Raw genomic sequence first — 7,251 nt, forward strand, 5'->3', positions numbered from 1 at the left:
AGAGGCAGAGGGAGTGAGAGAGGAAGAAGCAGGCTTCCTGCCGAGCAGGGAGCCTGATGGGGGGCTCCATCCGAAGACCCAGGGATCATGACCCGAGCTGAAGGCAGACACTTAACAACTGAGCCACCCAGGCACCCCTATCTAAGTGGTTTTTTAAAAAAATTCCATATAATAGATTAATGATTTTTTTCTTGAGGGTGTGGTGAGCAGCATAACAGGCAGGATAGTTGTGAAATCTCACAAGTAAGAAAGGTTGTCACAACTTCAAAGGGGTTAGAAATCATTGTCCTGGTATGCTAGCTAGATGCTGGATTACTCAGACCTTTTTTTCTAGTAGTCTAGCAATAAGTAATGGGAGCAATTTGTGCCAAATAAGCAGACCTAAAGGGTTTTAATAACAATCACTTACTTACCTTTATCTTAATAATGATGGTAAGGTCACTACATGGCATCAGAACCTGCATGAGTATTTCCCATTTCACAAATACAGACATTTAAAGTTTTATACCTGAAGAATATTGGCAAAATACTTTTAATTCTCGTGTACCTAGTCGTAAAGACAACAGTGATGTCCTATTTGGTTACAGATATTCTTGGTTAGGGGGCGTGTGTGTGTGTGTGTGCGTGTGTGTGTTTTCTTTTTCTTTTTTCTTTTTTTTAAAGATTTTATTTATTTATTTGACAGAGAGAAATCACAAGTAGACGGAGAGGCAGACGGGGGGGGGGAGCAGGCTCCCTGCTGAGCAGAGAGCCCGATGCGGGACTCGATCCCAGGACCCTGAGATCATGACCTGAGCCGAAGGCAGCGGCTTAACCCACTGAGCCACCCAGGCGCCCCGTGTGTGTGTTTTCAATGGTGTTTTTAGCATTATAACACAGCAAAAAGCTCTACTTGAGTTCTTTTATAAATCCAGCTATAACAGAAGGAAGAAAATGGGATTTCCTCTATCATTAATATTGACTTAACTTTATAGGGTCGCATGCCTGAACGCCTCTCTTTATTCATGAAACCGATCCAGGCTATTGGTCCGTTAGGATCTATTTCCAACCTCTACCGTTCAGACCGTGCAGCTGGTTTAACTCTTGGCCTCTCAGGTGCCTCAACTTAGGAGGGTTATAGAAAAGGCCACAGCAGTGCTGGGAAGTTTCTAAAGAAACCCAGGCCCTGGCCCCTAGCCCAGTAGACGAGAGTCCCTCCACAAAAGAGACTTTCCCCTGGTGACACTTGGGAGTAACCTCTGGTCTAGCCTTTGTCTCAAACCATCTGGATGCCAAAAGTGCTAACAAGCCACTGACTCACTAGGGGAGTAAATTCAGTCTGGCGAGTCTGTGTTGGAAGCCTGTGTCATTGGCAAGAGAACAACAGAGCGACTTCCCAAGTTTCTAGGTCTTCTAAGCCCAGTTATGAGATGGCATATGGATCTCGGAGAGTGGGTACCAGACACTTGTCCTAGCAGCCAAGCTCTTTTTGTAGATGAAAGCAGCCCTGTTTAGATTTTGCCTGACATCCTTTGCCTAACTCTCTTCAGAGTGGATCCCTTCTTAGAGACAGCTCTTGCTGCGACAGTTGTTGGGAACGTATAATGAGACTTGGCAGTTCCCTGAGAATCATCAGGATCATTGAAAATTTGACTACTAAGCTAATGCCTGCGGGTAACAGCTTTAAGTTGTTTCCATCACAATAATAGACAAGAACAATATTTGTCCTAACAAAGACTAGGGATGTGCATGTATGTGTGTGTGCGTATGTGTTCTCGGATACTATTTTTTCATTTTTCTGTACTGGCTCTTATGCTAACCAGTTTTTTACAATAGGCTCTATGTCCAACGTGGGGCTTGAACTCACATCCCCAAGATCGAGGGTCACAGAGTCTACCAGCTGAGCCAGCCAGCCACCCCTTCAGTAACCTATTTCAGAGAGATGTAAAAATGTGAATATATATATTTTTACTATATATAAACAGACGTTTAAGGAACAGAAAAATTTGTTTTTGTGAGATGGCTACTAGGCACCAATGCATTTATTCATTTTATTTCAAGATCATGTTTCCCTTTATTATTAGCAAGAAGCATTTGTCAAGCATTCCAACTTCAAGATTTCATGAAATTACAGCAACATTGGTAATGAATTGGCACAGAGTAACCACCATTTCTTCCCATTAGGATAAATGTCTATTTCTATAAGTAATTATTTCTTCCCAGCTTTACAATAATTTTCTTTTGTGTTTTCCTTGGAAAAGTCACATCTTCAGGAAAAACATTTCAGGCATTCTCTCTTTAAAGGGCAACTCACATCTCACATTTCACTTAAAACTCTGGTCAAGGAGTTCGCCTAATGTCACATCTTTCTCTCATCTGGTAGTTCTCTAAGACCTGGAAAATAAAATTAATAAGATACACTGAGTGCTTTTTAGGGGCCAGGCACTGTTGTAAACACTTGATAAGGAGCTCATTTAGTCCTTGTAATAACCCGATGAGTTAGGGGTCAGTTCCTCTAAATCAACCTGAGTAGCCATATCCTTGAATTTCCATTCCCAAGTTATCAATTCATTTATAAAATACTTATAGAATGTTTGTTAAGTGCTAGGGACCGTCCTGGTTGGTCTAGATACAAAAATATATAAGGCTGTGTACCCGGTCTGCCTTTTAGGAATCCAGGATCCGGCAATCAGTAGCCCTATTTGCAGCTGATTTGCTGGGCATTGAATAATAGGTAGAGTATATTCATAAGGCTTCAGACTCATGGTATGTACAATCTATATGGCAAATACATGCTTTTCTATTCCAATGAGGGGACAGATTCAGAAACAGGTCACATTCCTGTAGGACAGACAACAACATCCATTTAAACTTTTCCCTTAGGGCTACATTTATTCCCCTGTACTCTGAAGGGTTCTGGACTGCCTGGACCTCCCACAGAACATCCCACTGACGCATTACTTTGATTACACTGATTGCTTAGGATGAACAAGTAGTGACCAGTGTGCGGAAGGGCTCAGTAAGACACAGTTTTCCCTTGGGCTGGAGAGAAATCCCGTGGAGATGGAGGGATCTGACACTTATGAAATTGGAGTCCAGTGGTCAGAAGCATGACAAGATATCTTCTTCAAGTAAAAGAATATTGTTGCATCTTGCACTTGCCACTACAAAAAAAGGAGACATCATTCTTGGTAGGGCTCTTTGGGTTCTAGAGGCTACACATTCCAAATTTATAAATGGTCTAGATACCGAGCAATACAAAAAGCTGCCGCTTGGAGGGAGGGAGGCCCATGCAACAGTGTAAATAGCCCCACTACTTGGGACAAAGAGTCCAGGAGATCTTCTGGTGTTGGAGGTGTCTGTCGTGGGAAAAGATACAGGGCTTATGGCAAGCCTTTTGGGAAAATAATAATGTAGGCCTCTGGGATTCTGGAGCAAGAAGAAGCTATTTGTAGCATGGGATTATATGCCTTTTGAGAAATGGCACTGGGTGAGTCACTGGGACTAGGAGATGCAGAATGCTTCATGGGGCACCAAGTGAGCATGGGTCCAGAAGCGGCCTGTTATGAGCCAGGTTCTGTCGGATATGTCAAATCATAACGTCAGATAGACCAAGCAGCAGTCCATGGTAACATGAAAACGATACATTTGGGACTGAATCCGAGCAGGGCAGAGGACACAGTAAACTGCATGAGTAAATTGCTCAGACCTGCGCGTTGTTCATAACCATTGCAGCCATACCCTGTCCTAGCTTGCTCTTGTGACCCTTCAGGGGTTCCTGTAGGAGCAACTGAAGGAGAAGGAAAAGCCCAAGCTTGATTTATGGATAGGTCTGTTCGATAGATGGAGACAAGCTGCGAATGGACCATGGCTGCGTTATAGCCACATTCATGGAGACAGAGAGAGGGAAACATCTTCCCAATGGATGGGCCTGTGAATGGTGTACCTAGTCATCTCTGTTTTATGGAATGAAACATGGCCCAGTAAATACCGGTATGGGAGGTGGCCCAGAAAGAAAAGAATGAGAAAATTGGAAACAAGAAGATAGAGGCATGTGAATGAACATGACAAGTTTGCGTCACACATTTAGCTCAACAGAAAGCATCCGCCATGAAGAGTTACTGTAAACAACCAAGTAAACATAATAACTAGGTCAGTGGATATAGGCCAGCCTTTGTCACTGGCCACCCTGGAACAGCCATGATGGCACGTGAGTAGAGTTGCCTAGGTGGCCAAGACAGGCTGTACACGAGTCTAATAGTAAGGACATACCATTACCAGAGCTGATCTAGCTTCTGCTGCTTCTGAATGCCCAAGCCTGCCAGCAACAGAGACCCATAACATTATTTCTTGATGAGGCCAATTGGTTAGTTGGTAGAAGTCAACTGCAAGAACTAGTGGTTTGTTCTCACAGCCATAGTTACATACACTGGGTACATTCTTATTTTTTTTCATTACAGGGACTCGGCCAGCAGCACAGTCCAGGGGCTTACAGAATGCTTGATCCACGTGTATAGAATCCCACACAATAAAACATCTGAAAGAAACTTAAAAATTAAAAACAAATAAATAAAACATCTGAACAGGCGATCCACTTCACCAGGAAGGAGATGGTGGATTGGATTCAAGATCATGGGGATACACCATCATCTCATCTCTTCTCCTGCATCATTCTGAAGCAGAACACTGGAATAAATTTCTAAAGGCCCAGCTGAAACACCAGTTCAGAATCAGTTCTCTGAAAGGGTGCAGTGCCATCCCTCCTCAGGGTTTTCCTCCTTCCTCGCTGGTCATATGAGAACCCTCTCCCCTTTGCCCATATAAACCATGGATATACGCTAGGAGAGGGGTATTGTTGAAACTGCAGCGGACGAAATGGGGATCTGAGCTAAATCAGAGACGCCTATATGGTCCCCAGTCGAAAGAAGACAATGGACACCACGGAGGTAGAATCAAGAATGTTCCTACTTATCATCTTTCCTGAAATTTGCTGGGAGATTTTGTGCTTCCTGTACCTGCAGTTCTGGCCATTCCCATCCCCAGAAGCTGTGCACTCTTGTCAGGAGATGGAGTAAACATCTAACTGAACTATAAGCTATGGATACTGGCAGGGCGCTTTGGACTTCTTGTGTCCAGGGACCGGCAGGTGAGAAGAGGACTCACCATTTTGGCAGGGGTACTGCACCTGATTATCAGGAGAAGATAGTGCTGCTTCTACACAACAGGGGTAGGAATGTGTTTGGAAATCAAGTGACCTACTTAGAAGCCTCCTGGACTCCCTTGGTCCACTGCAACTGTGAATGGATAAGGACTTGACACCGACTTGAACAGGGTATGATTGCCAAGAACCGAGGCTCATCAGAAATGAAGGTTTGGGGACGCCTGGGTGGCTCAGTTGGTTGAGCATCTGACTCAGTTTCAGCTCAGACGATCTCATGGTCCTGGGATCCAGCCCCATGTCAGGCTCTGTGTTCAGTACAGAGTCTGCTTGTCCCTCTCCCTCTGCTCTTCCCTGTACTTTCTCTCTCAAATAAATTAAAAAAAAAAAAAGAGGGCGCCTGGGTGGCTCAGTGGGTTAAGCCGCTGCCTTCGGCTCAGGTCATGATCTCAGGGTCCTGGGATCGAGTCCCACATCGGGCTCTCTGCTCAGCGGGGAGCCTGCTTCCTCCTCTCTCTCTCTGCCTGCCTCTCTGCCTACTTATGATCTCTCTCTGTCAAATAAATAAATAAAATCTAAAAAAAAAAAAGATATTTTAATAAAAAAAAAAAAAAAAGAAAAGAAAAGAAATGAAGGTTTGGATCACACCATGAGCTAAACTACCTGGCTTGCCCAAGTGGTAGCCAAGGGTGATGGGAATTGAGAATGGACAATAGAGGAGCAAGAGGATGAATACCACTTGTAATCCCAAGACCAACTGCAGCAACGGGGGCTTTGGTTCATCTTGCTAACTTCCTTCTTCTAAGTTTTCTGTCAGGAGGAAAGTCCTGTAGGAATCATGGAGGATATGTTCTCTAAAACTGCACAGAGAGCGGATTTCTCCAGGGCACAGGGTGGACTGTGACAACCACAAAAATGTGCCACTCAAACTGTTGTGGGGAGCAAAGGTGACCATTGGACCTAACCCCACCCTCCAGATCCACCCCTGTTTTTGCACTGAGCTAACACTTACCTTGGGCTTCCCCTAGCCCAACAGTGTGGTGGGGCTTCTCCTGGAAGCCCGTTTCTGGGAGACAGGGACTCCTTCAACAGGAGACTTTGTCTCAAGGTCTCACTATTGGCCTGGTTGAAACTTAGAACTGTGCTTGAGTATAAAGGTCATTCTACCTAATTTTCTTTCCTTCCTTCTCTCTCTTACTGGCGTCAGACTGGAATCACCATCTGAAAGCTCTCCTTGCTTTCTCAGAATTTCTCTCCTTTATCCTTCATATTTCCCCCCAATAAATCCCTCACGTGTCTAATTCCATCTTGGCGTCCGCTGCTTGGAGGACACAAACTACCACAATGTTGCTGGGGAAAGGAGATCTTAACTAATAGGAAAATGTAGGGTACCAAGAAGACAGACTTAAAATCTACCTTCTTGTATTGGGTCTCTAGAAATTGCTCATAAGGTATTGACCTTATTCTCTATAAATACCAATTGACGATTTCTTTATTATTTTGCTACCTGAAAACAAGGAAGTGCTAGCAAAAGGAGAGAAAATGAAAGTAAAGGAATCACTTCCTCTATCTTCAACTGCTCTTTCACTACCCCCCGGTCCCCATTACAGTTTCTCTTATTACTTAAGCTGTAGCCCATTGTACAGTCTGGCATTCTGCAAACTTAATCACTCGGCATCTCGAACAAACCTGTTCCTATCACTAGAAAACCACTCAAAAGTGTGAACCCTAAAAAACCACAGGCATAATCTTAGTCCATATAAATGGGAGAATTTTGTTACTCCTACTCAATTGTTTGAGAAAGAGAACCAGACATTAGGAATCTGTACAGGATTTCGAGCTCATCTTTGCTATTAATATTTGGGTATATCTCTCAAATTCTTGAAACCATATCATACTTAACTAGAAAATAGGGGTAAAGCTCTTGACTTCTAAGCCAAAGAAAGATATTTGCCGAGATGGGCCTTTTACATTAATAACCATACTTCATGATGTGTGAATATGTGTGTGTGTGTGTGTGTGTGGTGTAGCAAAACAAGCTTAAGTTTTGGGTTTGGAGGATCTGAACTCAGCCCTACAACTTGTAGAAACCCAGGTTAAGTCCTATTGCTTTA

Source organism: Neovison vison, chromosome 7 (genome assembly GCF_020171115.1).
Source record: "Neovison vison isolate M4711 chromosome 7, ASM_NN_V1, whole genome shotgun sequence".
Classification (NCBI taxonomy): Eukaryota; Metazoa; Chordata; class Mammalia; order Carnivora; family Mustelidae; genus Neogale; species Neogale vison.